The sequence below is a fragment of the Canis lupus genome, chromosome 29, assembly GCF_011100685.1.
Source record: "Canis lupus familiaris isolate Mischka breed German Shepherd chromosome 29, alternate assembly UU_Cfam_GSD_1.0, whole genome shotgun sequence".
Classification (NCBI taxonomy): Eukaryota; Metazoa; Chordata; class Mammalia; order Carnivora; family Canidae; genus Canis; species Canis lupus.
The window spans coordinates 22,035,049-22,053,460 of record NC_049250.1 but is presented as its reverse complement, the minus strand read 5'-3'; the positions used below and the strand labels follow the sequence as shown (position 1 = coordinate 22,053,460).

Genomic DNA, 18,412 nt, shown 5'->3' with positions numbered 1-18,412 from the left:
TAACTGTCCTCGAACCACACAGGTTTGTTTTGTAACCACCCAGGGCACCCCCATCTTTTCATCAGGGTCTGTTATACTCTCTTCCAAGACACACCAAGTCCTCCCGTATCTGAGAATAGGGTGCATCCAACAAGTCAAAATTGCAAATGAAGAATACAGTATCAGGGTGAGAATTTTTTTTACTTGATGGAATTTTATACTGATTTCCCATACTTAGGATTTATTTAAAACAGTCATCCTTCCTCCCTAAGCAATAATGCTTTCAAGGGTGAGATCAAGACCACCCAAATGAGGGAGTGTGCTAGAAGCAGGAGTTCTGAATTAATGAATTTGAGGGAAGTAGACAATCAATCTGAATAATTAGGATCAAGTCCCAAGCTTTGGTTTTGCATGGCTGTGTAGTTCTGGTCAAGGGAGCTAATTTTAAATGATTAGCTGCTACTATCTTTTAAATAGGTTCTTAAATAAAACACTTAATCTTGATCTATGAGTATGTATGCAAAACAAGGAGAGGGGATTGGAATATTCTGTGGATAATTCAGATGAAGGTGACTTATGCTTTAAATATCTCAATAGTGGCAACAGTTGCTTTTCTAAATTTGATGTTTACATAATTTCTTAAGTTCTCTATTATCTTGCTAAGTTGGATAAGTTAGGGTCTGGAGGCTTTATTTATCTAGTTTTATTATTATTACATCAAACACTAAAATTAATTAGATAATTTTTAAATTTTCACTTGATTTTGTATTGTTTTGTTAGTTTTCTGTTATTTGTAGAATGAAATTCAAAAAAGATTTAGAGGACCACTATATTCCAAGGATAAGGAATTATATAAAATTAATGAGTGTGGCCTCTGTCACAACATAGGGATAAATACATGAAAGATCAGGGTAATTTCCTATATTATAATGATATAAAGAAAAAGTTTGGTCTGGAATGGTCTAGAATTTAGATAATGCACATGTTATTTACATCTACACATTTTTAGGCACAACCATTCTTTTTTTTTTTTTTAATTTTTATTTATTTATTTATTTATGATAGTCACAGAGAGAGAGAGAGGCAGAGACACAGGCAGAGGGAGAAGCAGGCTCCATGCACCGGAAGCCCGATGTGGGACTCAATCCCGGGTCTCCAGGATCGCGTCCTGGGCCAAAGGCAGGCGCCAAACCTCTGTGCCACCCAGGGATCCCCAGTCACAACCATTCTTGTATTTTCCATGAGGCTATTCTAATTTCCTAGCAGCCCAGAACAATAACAAAAACATGATTTTAAAATGCCCATTTGGGGTAAATAGATATTGACAACAAAAGGGAAAAGGAATTTTCTGGACTTGATGTCTGTTATCAGGTTGACAATATGAATTTCTCTGAATGACTCATATCTTGACTTTTTCTTTCTAGCAACAGAGCCTGGATCCAGAAAAACCCTCAATTAAAAGCAATCATTTTGAAAAAGTATGGCAAGAACAAGAATTTCTGACTGCTAAATACAAATGCTTTCTTTTGAAACATTTTCTGGATCACTGGAATTAGTGTATTTGACCTAATAATTTAGATCTCAACAGTCTGATATTTTGCAGCAGGCAAAATGAGCTATATTAGGATGAACTTTGTATATTTACATACACACATCTGCACAGATGTATAAACACGGAAGTTTCCTATGTAAGTATGAGGATTCATACATAATTATGAATCTGATAAGGCTACTTTGTTCAACATCTGAGCTATAATTAGAAAATTTCCTTTATTTTGTTGGTGAAATATCATGTTCACTCTGTGAAAGATACTGTGTTGTGCTGTACATAGTGTGGACACAAAAGTTGAAAGATATGTTACACGTGTCCTAAGGAGGAGAAAATTTAGAGAGAGACAGAGGCTAAACCCACACCAATTCTCAGAGCAAGGTATGCAGGTGATGTTGTCCTCCCCAGACTGGCTTATGTAACAGATAAACATAGACAGTGTCTACTTTCTGGAAGAGGGACTGGCTGACACTTGTCATCAGAGTCAGGTTTATTAATATCGATAGGCACTTAGGAGGATTTTCTGAACAAACCTTCTCTTAGTCTGGAACATTCAGCAAAATAAAACTCTGCCAATGTATAGATTATGCTTCATCATAACTCCTCTCAAAGATCCACGGAAGTTTACAGAAACTTATTTTAGAAACTTGAAAAAAATAAAAGCTCAAGGATATTATGCCCTGCTAATTTTATGAGCAGTAAATGACAGCTCAAATTGTTATGAAATATAGACTTTTAAAATTAGGAACAAGATCTATCCCCTAATCAGCAGCCATATTAATTAACCCCAACATTTTAAAATTTATGTGAAACCATTCAAAAACACTCTGTACCCTGCATTAATTTAGGTAGGCTGCTGGTCATGAGGGCTGGCCCCGACAATGTTAATTAAGAGCTTTGTTTTGTCTTGTCTTTGGCAGAAGGTTTTCTATCACAGGTCCTTTGGATCACGATTTGTATCCCTTGTGAGAAACTCTTAGCCTGAGACTCTGCTCTGTTCATGGCTCTCATCGTCACCTCTTGAACCTCTTAACTTATTCCACAAGTGGAGCTTTATTCTACTTATTGCTTTTTTGTTGCTGTGGTAACCATTTACCACCCACTTAAAAAATGCAGATTTATTATCTGTCAGTCCTGTAGTTCAGAAGTTCGAAACAGGTCTCATTGGGGTAAAATTAGTGTGTTGACAGGGTTGTATCCCTTTTATTTTATTTTATTTTATTTTATTTTTTATTTTATTTTTGGTTGTATCCCTTTTAGGAGGCTCTAGGCAATAATGCATTTCCTTGATCTTTCCAGCTTCTCAAGGCCACCCCTGTTTTTTGGGTCATGGACCCCTCTTCTTCAAAGGCATCAACCCATGCCTTTCTCCTTTTGTCACATCTTTCTATGACTCTATTCTGATTCCTTCTTCTGGTGTAAAGACCCTTGCAATTACAAGGGGCCCCCCTGGATATTCCAGGATAATCTCCTTATTTTAAGGTCTGCTGATTAGTAACCTTAATTCCATTTGCAGCCATAATTCCTTTTTGCCATAGAACATAACATATTGACATATGCTGGGGACACAGGCATATTTTTCGGAGTGCCCTTGTTCTGCCCATCACATTATTACAGAAAGCTAATAAGTATCATTCTCTTGTGCTCACTGATTGCTTTATCACTGTTGGCCCATTTTTCCCAACCACTTTCTAGGGCCGTAGGGGCAAGGTTGGTGGATCATAGGAGTGTTTGCTACCTCATTTCTTGGAGTTAAGAGATCTACAGGAACAAAGCATGAAAATGCTCACCTGAATATTTACAATATCTCTTTAATATCCCTCCCTTAACTCTAGCAAGTGCCATCAGGACCAGGTCCTCACTGAGTGTCCAGATGCTCTAAAATACGCAGTGTAAACCTGTTGCAAAGTAAAATCAATACTCTTGAGATAGAGTTATGAGAGTGATGGAGACTTGCTTGAATCACATGTAAGGCTATTGGCAAATGAGAGTTTAGACCAGACAACATGGAAACAAAATGAAATGGCAAGGAGACTGCTGCCATCGGTGCCTCACAGGAGAAGCCTTTAGAAAGACTGATGGACGGATCAAGTATGGCCTCTTCATGGTCACGCTGCAAGGTGAGCAGTGAAGTGAGGAGGCGATGTGATGTCATGCAATTGGACATAATCAGCAGGTAATTCCATTGGCTCTTTATTCTGAGAATTAGTGCACACTCACAACTTGAACTTTGATGTTGAGAACTTTAAAAAAATATAAATCAGACTGGGTGTTTCCTCTTAAAACCCTCTAATGGCTTCCTCTCACATCCAGAATGAAATGCAAGCTCCTTGCCCAGGCCTGGACAGCCCCACATGGCCCTGCACTTCCTCTCTCTGACCTCCTCTCCTCCACTCTCCACCCTGATCATGGGCCTCTCGCCAAGCTCCTTCCCACTTTTAGCATTTCTGCCCGCCTTGACACCTGCAAGTTCTTGTCCTGCTCATTGCCGCATCGCTGGCTACTTCTTGTCATTCAGACCTCAGGCTCAATGTTACCTAAGTGAGACTTTCACCATCTACCTACCCTCACTCCTCACTTTACTTCCTGGCACAGCACTATCACACTCTGAGATTTTTCTTGTTAATTAGACAATTAGCTCCAAGAGAGCAAGGTAAGTGCCAATCTGGCTTACTGCTGTATCCTCTATGCCCAGAACAGTGCCCGGCAGACAGAAGGGGCTCAACTGTGGGTGGCATGAAAGAATGTGCAATTGGGTTTATACATGACTTTATTATTGTATCATTTGGATTGGCACACTTCTGGGTTTAAAAACTGATTTTACAGTGTTCTGGAATTTACTATGTTCTCTGTGAATGTTTCTGTTAAGTGTCCATATAACAAAACAATTCAATCAAACTATGTCGCTTTTAAGTTTGTATAATAAAACATCTAGATTAAAAAAGAAAGTCATTAGATATTTTGGTTTTGTGTGGACAATCACCCACAGCTCAACATTTTTCCTGTGTTATCTGTTAGGTGATCCCCAAAAAGTGAGACAATCTTTTGCTGAGTTGCACTACTCTTAGTCGTTTCAACTAATTTTGATAACTAATACACACAAAGATTGAAGAAGGTGATGCATACATAAAAAACACTTTGCACAGCTTACTTAGTCCTACTGTGAAAGGTTTTATGATTAAACTTTAGGTTTCAATTTGTGTTTATTAATATTGTGGGCTTTATAGGTTAAAAGAGGCAGAAGTCCCAGAAGTACAAGTAAAATATCTAAAAATATAAAGTGCATAAAAAAATCCCAGGATAAAGCACTCAACAGAACAAATCAAAGGTATATTTTCTGCTCGATGCTGGAATGGAAAATAAATTTAGTTTAATAGGACTTGGGACATTAAATGTATTTATCATGCCCAGATAGCAAACTGATGAGTGTGAATTTTTTTTAATAAGCAAAATAAATGTCAGGGCAGATAAATCTACCACAAAAGCAAACAGAAGCTCTCCATAAATAGCAAATCACACTGAGCCATGGCCAGCTTGTTTTTTGTCAACTTGCATAAACCTCCTTCTTTTTATCAGTCCTCAGATCTAAATCACACACATTCATCATCCTAAGGTCAAACCACATTTTCTGGCTGTGCAGTAGTCCAGGACAAAATCATTAAATATTCCCGAGGGTTGATCAGTTGGCACTGAAAAGCTCACGGTCTCAGAAGTGAAATGCTATCGTGGTCATTTCCTTAAGCACATTTGCTGCTTTTAAAGATTATTTTGCATACTTGTTTGAGCAGTGATTTAATTTAATTTACAACCTAATGGCTTTGTGTCCAGAGCCATCAAATGGTAGAAAAATTTTCATAGGCAACAATTTTCTTAGAGGATTTAGTAAAAATTAAACCAGAACTGAGTGAGATACAGCATGAGGATATGAAGCAGTGTAGGAGTGAGAAAAGGGAATAGTCCAGGAAGTCTTGTACAGATTTGATTTCTGGCTTGGCCACTTTACAGTGACATAAACCTCAGATAAGCTGGGATACCGTTGGGAGCCTATTTCCTCAGCTATAAAATAGGGACAGTCTGCCAACTTTTCAGGCCATTGGAGGTTCCGTGCGGTGATTTATGGGAAACACATGACATGTGCTAGGTACCTAGTAAGTGGCTGTGGAAGAGCCAGGTGGCCTATGTAAAAATGAAAGAAGAGGATGGAGCAGGAGTAGCCTTAGCTGTTTGTGGAAGGGCCTTCTAATTTGCCTAAGAGGTAATTTTTAAAAAAGATTTCACTTATTTATTCATGAGAGACACACAGAGAAAGGCAGAGACATAAACAGAGGGAGAAGCAGGCTCCCTGAAGGGAGCCCGATATGGGATTCGATCCCTGGACCTGGGATCATGCTCCGAGCTGAAGACAGACACTCAACCGCTGAGCCACCCAGGTGTCCCCAAAGAGGTCATTTTTGATTTTCCATGGGTAGTGGCCCACGTAGAAACTTCCTGTTGTTGCTGCCACTCCCAATGATATGGGGCCCTGGCCTGCGGTCATTGCTCCTGGCTCCCCTCTTCACACCCACAGCTGGTGTCCTCTCTCCAGAGTGAACAACAGGAAGTGTTCCTGCAAATCACATAGTGAGAGCCCAGTACTGGGAAGCTACTGATTGTGAATGATCCCCAGGAGGAAAGAAGTTTAAAATGGACAACCTGAGAGCCTAATAAAGCTCAGGAAACAACTGTAGATTTCCTCTCCTACTGTTGTTTTCAGTGAGCACTGACAAGGGGATGGAGGCATAATGAGGGTGCAGACATGACGTCTTTGGCTTCCCCCCAGTTTCTAACCCACTTCCTCTTACAAGTCTGCTCTGGCTTCTCAGATCTGGGAGCACATTTCAGATCCACCTGCCAAACTCCCAAATTCTCTCCTCTCCACTCAGAGCTTACCTAAAACTCCCATTTGATCAGTCATCTGTGACAAGGATGATATCTGATTAAATTATTTACACCAGGAGGAATGCTTGATAGTAAATGTGATGTGTTAACTCTTGAGAGCTTGTGTTTTAAAAGGAAAAAAAAATTCCTAGATACTTTTGGCCAGAGCATCCCTTTAGCTTAAGCCATGGCATCACCAGCTCTGTCTGGAACAGGTCCAGCTTTAGTTAAAGCTCAGAAAAAGTTCCATAATACAACAATTTATGAACCATGAGTGAATGGCTAAGGAAATCATTCATTCACTCCATCATTTATTCATCAAAGTGCTTGCCTGCATTTTAGATGTCATATGTAAGTGCTAAAGTGGACTACAATGCACAAGGTAGCCCACATTTTTGGCCTTGGCTTTCTTCGTTCACATCTTGGAAAGAAGACAGGTCTCCTATAACCTAAACTAGAGAGTTACCATTTCAGAGAACTGTATCATACAAACTCTGTTCATCAATAACTTTATTAGCTTATCTTTTTGCTATTAATCTTCCTCCTTTCCAGTTCTTGCTACATAAGCATGTATGATAGTTTTTAAGGCAGCAATGGAACTTCATGGAGGACCCTGACAGCTCCCTCATGCCCATCCTGCAAATGGAAACAGTAGTCATGATCATCTTCAGCTCTACGTCTGTATTCTTTGAATCTGTCTCTGTCATTGCTGCCTAGTGATGACACAGGGCCACAGTCTTTATGGATCCAAGAAAATAAATTTAGTTTATATTGAAAGTATGTAAGCAGCATGTGGTTTTATAACCACTAAGATTTTTGCATCAATGCAGGAATTGGTGTTCCATTTTTATTGTATTTATTTATATACGATATTTAAGCAGGGTGATTAGAATTAAGAGAGGTGACAATCTTAGTCATGTTGAACCATGTGTCATATGGATTCAGTGTCCCCCCAACATGACTGCACTGGCCCTGAGGACAACAGGGTTTGGGCCAAGAGTCTCATGGTGGGAGAGCTATGCTTGGTATTCTTGATAGTTTTTCAGTGTAATCCCAAAATGCATATAATGAGCCACCATTTGCAGTAAATTAAATTTCTGCCTCAGATTGCGATCTACACTAACCTAAACTTGTCTACTTCTGTCTACAGAAATAAGGCTACCTCCATCGTTGCTGTTTACAATTATTTACAGGCAAAAGGAGTGGAAACAGTGAAATGTAAGTGAAGGGAACATGGTCTTGAGGTCAGAGGTGGCCCCTTTGATTCTTACTCTCTGATATGGGTACCACATAACTTCTCTGGGCCTCAGTTTTCTCATCTGGAAAATGAAGTTGTGGTGAGGATTAGATAAAATAATGCCCCCTGTAGAGAATAGGTGCTTAAAATGCATATACATTTCACTTTTCCCTGCACAAGTCTGGTGCTATGCTTCCTGTAGTGACTGCGGGGAACAAGTGTGGCAAGTGGTTTTCAGGGTAGGAGGACAGGAGGGGACCTGGGCTTCACAGGTATGAAGAACACTGGATTGGTGGGGCTGAGACTGACTGGTTCTGCATCCTGTCTCTGCCCTGCCACGCTCTATACCTTCCTCCATGAACACGTGGTCATACCCACTGTGATTGCCAGCATCTATGCCCTCTGACTAGACTTGTCTTTCCTTTCTATGCCTTCTGTGCCTTGTCTTTTCATCTCTGCAGTCCCAGCGCCTGGCACTGTGGCAGGATGAGTGAAATAACCTTTAGGTATTTGTATTTGGTAGATTGGCTGCCTGAGGTTACTTTGCTAGAGAGAATGTTCTAGAACTGCAGAGTCTGAATCTAACCCTCTGAGACATGATTAGAGAACTTCAGAAGAGAACTTCTCTGTCCCTATCTTTCCTTTCACTTTCCAATCTAATGAAAAATGAAGATAAAGAAATAATGAAAAAAAAAGAGTTCTGCTTTTATCACTTCATGTTTACTGTTAATTTTTTTAACAAAATACTTGGATAAGGGAGATGTCTTTCTCCTTGAGAGAGGCTGTGTGAGAATGTACCTTTACATTCTTTTTCTTCTCCCTCGGTGTCCGGTGTTCCTATGTTTTTAGCCTCAGTGAGCATGTCTTTTTAGGTGGATAATGAGGATTTCTCTATTCAGTGATGCTGGGAACAGTCACAGCGAATGTTGTGAAGGATTTTCCAACATGAAATGTGGTACAGTACCCAGTACTATGGTGCTGTCATCCTCCGTCTCCCCTGACGCGCATGTGGGGCTGCCTGTCAGATGTTGGGGAAGCCCTACAGAGAGTCTGTTCCTTATTGTGCTGCAGAGCTTTCAGAAGTAATCCAGAACATTTCCCCCAGGCTGCAGATCCTGAGTAGATTCTCCGAGTCCCAGAGTTAGTGTTATACAAACTGCAATTTGTGAATCCCAAATTTCATAAGAGCAGTAGCAGCAGCAGATGGTGAAAATACATTTCTAATTCATTTAAAACCCGCTCCAAGAAATGAGTTCTCCCTGTACTCTTCACATTGTTATTTTTCTATATATCTCTTCCATGCCTTCTAAATAAAATAATTGTAAAAGAGAGAGACTGGCTTATGTTCCTCTCTGCTGAGAGGCAGCAGCAGTTTATGTATCACGGTCCTACTGGGGAATCCTAATATCAGCCTCCATTCCTGAAGAACCAGGAGCCTAATTTTGTAGTTTTTCAAGTGTGAGGCTTTCGTGATGGCAAGGTGCTATGTGTAATTTACCTTTATGTCTATGGAAGGGTTTTTTATTTTAAAAGGTATAGCTGTCTCGACAGCAATAGTCAGTTTGAGTCAAGAGCTTGAGGACTTACTTCATCCTTGGTTCTTCATGAATTTTATGAATCACAAGCAAAGTTTTAGTAGCTTTAAAAAATAGCCTTTATAATCATGACTGTGATTGTAGGTACATTGGAAAATTAACTGACTGGGGCACCTGGGTGGCTCAGTGGTTGAGCGTCTGCCTTTGGCTCAGGTTGTGACCCCAGGGTCCTGGGATTGAGTCCTGCATCAGGCTTCCTTCAAGGAGCCTGCTTATCCTGCTGCCTATGTCTCTGCCTCTCTCTGTGTGTCTCTAATAAATAAATAAATAAAATCTTTAAAAAAAATTAACTGACTGGAAGTCAATCATGATATCTTTATTAGGAGACTGCCATGTGCAAAACACTTGATTAAAGTGTAAAGGCTCTTCCCTGAAGGAGCTTAAAATCTGGTGGAGACAAGATACATAAGTGGCATGAGGCAGACTATATTTATGGGGTGTGTCTTACCGATAGTACACCTCCAAGAGCCAGGGAACAGGCTGAAGGACTGTGATGGGGTGTCTCCTCCCTGGAGCTGTATAGGCAGAGGAAGTCCAGGGCCTGTGTAGGAATGGGTTTCAAAGCGGGTCTTGATGGAGTGAGGGGAGCTGGGTGGGGCAGGATTGGGGGGTGTCTTGCCTGTGGGTACAGGACAGAGGGGAGCAAAATCAAGGAGGGGTGACCAGGTAGGTCAGAGAGTAAAGCACTTAGGAAAATGGAGCTGGAAATGCCTCTGGGAAGCAACAGTTTGCCCTGGAAAGAAGCCTCTCACCAGGAGACTTCTGCTCTGCCCGGCAAAGGCCTTGTCAGTTCAGACAGTGGTTCTCATCAGAAGCCTTCTTCCCATTTTTTTTTTAAGATTTTATTTATTCGTTCATGAGAGACACAGAGAGAGAGGCAGAGACACAGGCAGAGGCAGAAGCAGGATCCATGCAGGGAGCCCGACGTGGGACTCCATCCCAGGACTCCAGGATCATGCCCTGAGCCGAAGGCAGATGCTCAACCGCTGAGCCACCCAGGCATCCCCCTTCTTCCCATTCTTGCCTGGAGATTAGGCTAACCTGCTGATCTTCTCAATAAGGGGTGATTGTTTGAAATTATACCATCTGAGAAAATCAGGAGCTATGTCAGCACCTACCCATGTAACCAACAGACTAAATTTGTCACGTATTTTGGCAAAGTTCCCTCTCTTTGTGTTTTGAAATAATGTCTTCCATTTTGTTTTAGTTCTTGGAAGATTGTTCATGGAGTCAAGACCCATCGCCAGCATGGCCAACTTTCAGATGTAGAAAACTACATAAGATGTGATACTGATTGCATCTGTCTTAGACAAAAAGGTCATTTTGGGGTGGAAGGAGGCATTTGCTAATGCTGTGGCTTTGTGTGAAGGGCTACAGTCAGGATCTAACTCAGCTCCCTCCCTTGATGGATCAGCACACAGTTACAGAAAATTCTCATGAAGCTGGTTTAGGGTCTTTGTAATCTCCTTTCACTAATACAGATCAACCATAAACAGAACACATCCTTTGTCTTGCAGAGCTTGCCTGTGGATGAAAAATGCTTTGGCGTTGGGTAGATTCCCCTGGCTCAAGCATCTCTAACTGGTGGGACATGTGCCATCCCTGGAAAATTAAGGCCTGGTTTCTGTTTAGTGTGACCTTGGTTAAGCCATCAGATTATGCTTTTGTCTCTCTTCAGTGCCACTGGATAGCTATTGATTAATATTTACTGAAGGTTCACAATGTACCAGCTGCCACTGTGATGGAAGTAGCTGATTATGTGTTGAAATTGCTATTTTGTTTCACTGAAAGAGTTGGGCTACTTGAAACTTTCTGTGAGTCTCATGGCAAGGGGTTGTGCCAAGGGCAACTGTCCCGTCAGGGTTGGGGCTGCTCCAGGCTCTGTGGGAACAAGGAGCTCAGAAGTGCAGGCAACTCCAGTCTCCTCCTGAAGGGACCTGTTTTGGGAAACAAAACAAAACAAAACAAAAACAAACAAACAAAAAACAACCTCTTTCTGCTCAGAGGGAAGTAGGTGGTGGGGATTTACACTTCCTTCCAAGTGCAGAAGTTGCTTTATGTTTAACTACTTGGGGGTAGGCAGACAGTCTAGGAAGGAAAGAGAAGATCCGCTAAGTAAAACTTTTGGCCAGGAGCCAGAAGATTGTCACAGGAATGTGCTGCCATCCTCACCCCCCTCAACCCCCCTTTCTGTTTGATTTGGTCTTCTTGATGGTATCTGGAAAAGAGAAAGAATGACTATGACCGAGTAGCCTTTAGGATAATAGAAAAATGTCAGGGACTCTGAGATGAAATAAGCACACAGATTCTGCAGGTTGAGGGGGTAAGATGTGGGAGGGCAGGGCACAAAGATCATGGGGCAAGTGAAGAAGCTCACGGGCTTTCTTTGAGTTTGGCACAAGAATATATGAGCGAGTATCTGAAAAAGAATATCTTTTTCTTTTCATAAGTTTAATAGAAACATTTACAACACGTAAAATTTAGCAATTAAACTAATTTCTGACATAGGGAAAAATAATCTGTTGGATATGAAGGCAAAGAAGGATAAAACGGTGCCTTTTTTCCTTCTAAAGCAGCTAGTTTGGAAGTCTTAGCGTTGGGGGTTGGGGTTTGATTATACTCCAAGTTGCAACATCGGCGTCTATAGTCAGAATTAGAAAAATACCATGGAAGATAGAAGATGAAACTACCCGGAGACAATCTTTCTGGCAGCACATTCTACCTAGATTCATGAGAATTTAGAAATAGTCCTGCTTACCATCTCAGAAATCAATTATAATTTCAAAATCACTGCAGAAGGAGTTACTTTTCAGAGTTGAGCTTTGTCATGTGTGCAAATGAAACAGTGAAAAAGGCAGGAGAAAGGAAGGATGGAACAGATGGAGGAGAAGAAATAATGATAGGAGAAAATAGAAATTGTAAAGAGGTCGTAACTTCTGATGTTGTAGACAGTTTTAAAAACACGAAGTATTATGATGTATCTCTTTGTGCCAATAATGCTGACTACTACAATGAAATGGATAATTTCCTAGAAAACAATGAATTACCAAAATGACTCAAGGAGAAGTTGAGAGTCTGAATAAAATAACCATTAGAGAAACTGAAATCAGTAGTCAAAAGACACAAAGCCTGAATGGTTTTACACATGATGCTTAACAAATCTTCAAGGAACAAATAAACTCTTTATTATATCAACTAATTTAGAGAGAGGGAAAAGAGAAAGCTACCCAACTCATTTGGCTAATAACTAAAAATGAATAGGAAGTATAAGAATGTTATAGACTGGGATCCCTGGGTGGCTCAGCGGTTTAGCACCTGCCTTAGGCCCAGGGCTTGATCCTGGAGACCTGGGATCGAGTCCAATGTCGGGCTCCCTGCTCTGAGCCTGCTTCTCCCTCTGCCTGTGTCTCTGCCTCTCCCTCTCTCTCTCTCTCATGAATAAATACATAAAATATTAAAAAAAAAGAATGTTATAGACTAATCTAAAAAATGAATGTGAATGAAAAATCCCTAAATAAAATACTAGCAAATTAAGTCAGCAGTATGTATGACCAAGGACAATATACTCAAGGAATGTAAACATAGCTTGATATTTAAAAGCTCTATTATGAAATATAATAGATTGAGAGATTATGTCATAAACCATGTCATCATGTCAATAGACACAGAAAGTTCTTTTTTTATGGAATTCAACACTCATTTAGGCTTAAGAATTCTTACCAAACTCTCTCTCTCTATATATTTAAAGATTTATTTATTTATTCATGAGAGACACAGAGAGAGGCAGAGACACAGGCAGAGGGAGAAGCAGGTTCTCTGCAGGGAGCCTGATGCAGAACTTGATCTCAGGACCCTGGGAATCACAACCTGAGCTGAAGGCTTATACTCAACTACTGAGCTACCCAGGTGCCCAACTAAACTCCTTATAAAAAGAAACCTCCTTAACCTGACAAAAGATAGCTCTTTAAAGAAGATCCCAAACTAATCTATAGCACAGCAATTCAAATGAAGTCCCACAAGAGATTCTCATGATACACAACAAGCTGATCTTAAGATTCTTACAGAAGAGCCAAAGGTTAGAAAGAGTTAAGAGAAGTTGGAAATACAGAAGACAGTGGGACTTGCCATTACTCTGAAGCCTTCCTTGGTAATGAAGGCATGTGGTTGAGGGGTAGCATATTTTAAAAAGGACCAAGCAAACAGAAACAGCTCCAAACATATGTGAAAACATATGTGACACAGGTGACATTGCAGATAAGCATGGGAAAAAAAATTCAGTGGAAGTGGGAAATTGATAAGGTTCCTATTTCCTAACATATACAAAATGGTCCAGAGGAACAATGCTTTACATGTGAAAAGTAGAACTTTAAAACTTTTAGAAAAAACTTTGAAACTTAAAAAAAAAAAAAAAAACCTTTTTAACACAGGAAAATGTATGTATGATTGCAAGATAGGGAAATCTTTTTAAAGTAAGACGTAACATAAGCCATAAAGAAAAGTATTAACAAACTAGACTACATTAAAATTAAATATTTCTGTAAACAAGACCCCATATAAACACACACACACACACTCACCCACGTATGCACAGGGAAATCTGTGATGCACATAACTTCCAAACAATTTCTTACTAGAATTAGAAAACATATCTACAAATCCATAGGACAACCCAATTGAAATGAGATATCACCTCACACCAGTGAGAATGGGGAAAATGAACAAGGCAGGAAACCACAAATGTTGGAGAGGATGTGGAGAAAGGGGAACCCTCCTGCACTGTTGGTGGGAATGTGAACTGGTGCAGCCACTCTGGAAAACTGTGTGGAGGTTCCTCAAAGAGTTAAAAATAGACCTGCCCTACGACCCAGCAATTGCACTGCTGGGGATTTACCCCATAGATGCAGATGCGATGAAACGCCGGGACCCCTGCACCCCGATGTTTCTAGCAACAATGTCCACAATAGCCAAACTGTGGAAGGAGCCTCGGTGTCCATCGAAAGATGAATGGATAAAGAAGATGTGGTCTATATATACAATGGAATATTCCTCAGCCATTAGAAATGATAAATACCCACCATTTGCTTCAACGTGGATGGAACTGGAGGGTATTATGCTGAGTGAAGTAAGTCAATCGGAGAAGGACAAACATTATATGGTCTCATTCACTTGGGGAATATAAATAATAGTGAAAGGGAACAGAAGGGAAGGGAGAAGAAATGGGTAGGAAATATCAGAAAGGGAGACAGAACATGAAGACTCCTAACTCTGGGAAATGAACTAGGGGTGGTGGAAGGGGAGGAGGGCAGGGCGGGGGGTGACTGGGTGACGGGCACTGAGGGGGGCATTTGACGGGATGAGCACTGGGTGTTATTCTGTATGTTGGCAAATTGAACACCAATAAAAAAGAAATTTATTATTAAAAAAAAGAAAACAAAAAAATAAAAATAAATATATTTGTTGGGCAAAAAAAAAAAAAAAAAGTGCAACATCAGTGAATGGACAATTCACAGGATGAGAAATTTCCATGGCCCCTAAACATGTGAAAAAATACTCAGTCTTTCCTGTAATTAGAGAAAAATTCAAACAATAACAAGATGTCATCCTACCCTCAAATTGGCTCAAATCAAGAGCCTTGACATGCCGAGTAGTGGAAAAGATGGGGAGGAAAGGAAGCTCTCATGAATGGCTGCTCAGAGAGCTAAAGCAAGGCAATTGTTCTGCAGAAGGATTTGGCAATAAAGTCAAGAAGTGCTGCCTTGTGACTCACAATTCCACTTCCAGGAGTATAAAGAGACGCATGCAGGTGTGTGTAGGAAGACAGACACGGGAGCCTTCACTGCAGCATTGCTGGTAATACAAAAAGTAGGAAACAATTTCTATGTCCATCAAGAAGAGACTATAATCCATCATGGGGCATCTTACAGTGGAACCCCACATAGCACTTAAAAAGGAACCTGTATTCAATGTTTAAATCTAAAAGAAATGTATTTAATATAAGAGAAGTGCTTTAGGCTGCTAGTGACCTCTGGGAAGTTAAAGAGAAGAAGATCAGGGGATCCCTGGGTGGCTCAGCGGTTTGGTGCCTGCCTTTGGCCCAGGGCGCGATCCTGGAGTCCCGGGATCGAGTCCCACATCAGGCTCCCGGCATGGAGCCTGCTTCTCCCTCCTCCTGTGTCTCTGCCTCTCTCTCTCTCTCTATGTCTCTATGTCTATCATAAATAAATAAATCTTTAAAAAAATATTAAGAAAAAAAAAAAGAGAAGAAGATCAGGGTGGGATACCTGTGTGCTTTTATTCCTCAGGAAAGAAACAGTCTGGAGCTGTGTGGCAATGTGCTAGGTTTGGATTAAGCAGGAGGTGGATAAATTATACTGTCCTCAGTTCTTTTCCATAGATGGCAAATCACGGATAATAATTAAAAAAAACAAACAAAGAAATGGTTAGAGACGAGTCACTTTTATATGATTGAAGTGAAATGCAGCACCAGGGGCATTGGAGAAACAAGACTCACAGCAGCCTTGCAGCCAGGTTGGTGAGGATGGGGAGGGGCTGTGTTGTCTGCACCCAGATAATACATGGCATGGATTGGAGAACGTTCCTGAGGAGTGGCTGGAGCCAAAGAGATGCCCAAAGGAGGACTGACAGCACTTAGGGAACCTGCTAGTTATACTGCCATTAGGCTGGCACTCTTGGTTTTCACCACACTGTTTTTTCATTTTCTTTTCAACGCAAGCCTTCTAAAAGAAAATCTGCTGTTCTAAGACAAAGAAACATTTTAGTTCTTTGTAAACCAAATGAAGTAGACCTTCCCCAAGGCCTTGTTCTCAACCATCTGGCCTCTTAGACACCAGCCCTGCCTGGGAACCCTGCTTCCCAGCTGGCTGTAGAAAGGGGTGGGAAGTGGAAAGCCCTCTGGGACCAGGTGGGTCAGAATGTGGGGGGAGGCAGGGGCAGGTGTGGAGGGGATGGTGGAGGAGGGGAAGGGGTGTCTAAAGCAGGCAGTGGCTACACACGGGGCTGACTATTGCCACGGGGAAATATGGGTGAGTGTCACTGGATTTCCCAAGTCTCAGGAAGCCGGAAATAGGGATTTAAGATGTGAAATTTCCTGATTTTTAAATGTTCTAAGAAATTCAACATTTTTAAAAAATTACGTGAGACAAAACAACAACAATAGCCACAAAACATAAGCAAGCTGCTCCTTGGGGATCTCTGCTAGGAGACTTATTATCTCCTTTGGAGTCTGCAGAGAAAAGCACCAGCTGCTGGGAGCCTTGACTGGTCACAGTACTCCCCCTGCAAGAGCAGGACAGTAATGATCTCTCTCTCTTGCCCTCTCTTGCGGCCCTCAAGAATTGGGATAGTCGAAGATAATGCAAACATGTGCCAGGTCAGCTTTACCAAACCAGACCCCTGAATGAGCTGGAAGGAGTCATGGAAATTCCCTAGCAATGAGCCATGCCCTCCTGCTACACCCCTCCTTTGCTGCACGGTCCCCACATCCCCCACACTCACTCTCATTCCATGGGTGGCCCTTGAAGGCGTCTGAGCTTTTACAACAGCTTATTGTGAAAGGGGACACCCAGGAGGAGAGGTGTGAAGGCGACACCGCACTCTTACATCAGGAGAAAGTGTCCCTGCCAGTGGAGGAATTTGAGAGTGTGCAGGCGGCTGCAGGTGTGCCCCGAGGGTCTGAATGACACCTGAGGGCGCTACCACGGATTTTTTATTTTTATTTTTCCTGCGAAGGACAGAAGATTGTAGAATCAAAGGAGGAAATTTAGGATTGTTATAGAACTGCTCTTATTTGCAGCTATAAAAAGACACTGTACATTTCCCCAGCCCAGTGAAATGATAACTCTGAGTTTTATTTTTGGAAAAAGTACTTTTCATCTTGTAAAAATTTAATGGCCTCTGAGTGACAGGGAAGTTCCAAGTGGCTTTCACTGGCTCTTCTCTGGCTGCTGCAGAAGGTGGAAGTGAGGGCCTGGGTCTCCCCCGCCTGCTCAGAGAGCAGACAGGCAGTTGGAGGAAACACTCCCTCCCTAACCTCTGGGTGCTTCTATCTAAGAAACTGCCAGCACATGCTCTTTTCTCTTCACAGGAACCTCAAGTGAGGCGGGGCCAGGGCCAAGGTAGCCAGACATTGCTGTTATCAACAGTCAACATCTCTGTACTTGTGCTTTTCAACCTGCAGATGTTTCGGTGTCTTCATTACTCTTTCTTCTAAGACTTGGAATAAGCTGAGATTTCCTTACACTTGCAACTAACAAAGTAGATCATACATCTGATCATTAATAAAAGAGTCAGAGTGGGGCTTCTGGAACTTGGCCCTGCATAGGAATCACCTTGTGTGTGGGGGGGTCTTATTAAAATGTAGATTCTGATCCTGCGGGTGTGGGTGAGTGTGAGATGCTGCAGAGCTACCAAGTTCCCACGTGCTGCCAATGTTCCTGCCCATGGATTGAAACCTTGAGGAGCAAAGTGGGGGGGAGGGGGTCAAGGCTAGGAGGGGGCAGGGGAGTATGGGAGGGAGGTGTAGCTTCCCTTTCTTCACTCTGAGGATATGCCTTTTCTTCTTGCCCGGGACAATAATCTGTCATGTGAGCCTTGTTGGGGAAAACCTTGTTGGGTGACACAGCACAGGCCCAGGGGGACCCGTGTGTTCCTTCTGTGGAGGATGATGCTGCCACCAGTAGTCATTCGTTGTTCTCAGCTCTGGAGGAGGTGAGCTGAAGATCTGAGGGTGACCACAGAAAGCAGCCACTTGGACTCATGAAAGCAGCAAATGATCAGTTGTGTGTTGGCTTCGTGGCTGTGGCAGGCTAGGTAAGTGAGAGGAGGAGGGAAATGCTGTCAGCCTGTTCCAAGATTTTCCTTGTTGCAGACTGGAGAGAGTGAAATGAAGCCCTCGAGCGCCAGGCCTTTTGGCCCAAGTCCCTGGCACACAGATGGTGTCACAGTCGGACCCCCCTCCCCTTCTCTCTCTGACATGGAGGTGATGAGGGCCTCTGGGCCCCACAGGACCGTGACAGATGTTGTTTGGTTCCGACAGCCGCGTGAGAGCCCCATCCACAACGTAAACATCCCATGTACTCAGCTGGTCCTGTCGCTGCTCTGAATAATTGTCTTCCC

The 18,412-nt window shown here is 41.9% G+C and overlaps 1 protein-coding gene and 1 long non-coding RNA gene across 3 annotated transcripts in view; one reads left to right on the top strand and one right to left on the bottom strand.

Moving 5' to 3' along the window:
• KCNB2 (potassium voltage-gated channel subfamily B member 2) overlaps positions 1-18,412 on the bottom strand; it is a 376,920-nt gene that overhangs the window by 49,136 nt on the left and 309,372 nt on the right. The window lies entirely within an intron of this gene.
• On the top strand, positions 10-17,639 carry LOC111093114. 2 transcript variants are annotated; one of them, XR_005381092.1, is made up of 5 exons: positions 10-166; positions 1,404-1,667; positions 3,364-3,704; positions 7,596-7,663; positions 17,382-17,639. It is a non-coding gene; the product is annotated as an uncharacterized LOC111093114 (long non-coding RNA). The 2 variants fall into 2 exon arrangements; XR_005381091.1 differs by lacking the exon at positions 17,382-17,639 and adding an exon at positions 10,485-10,775.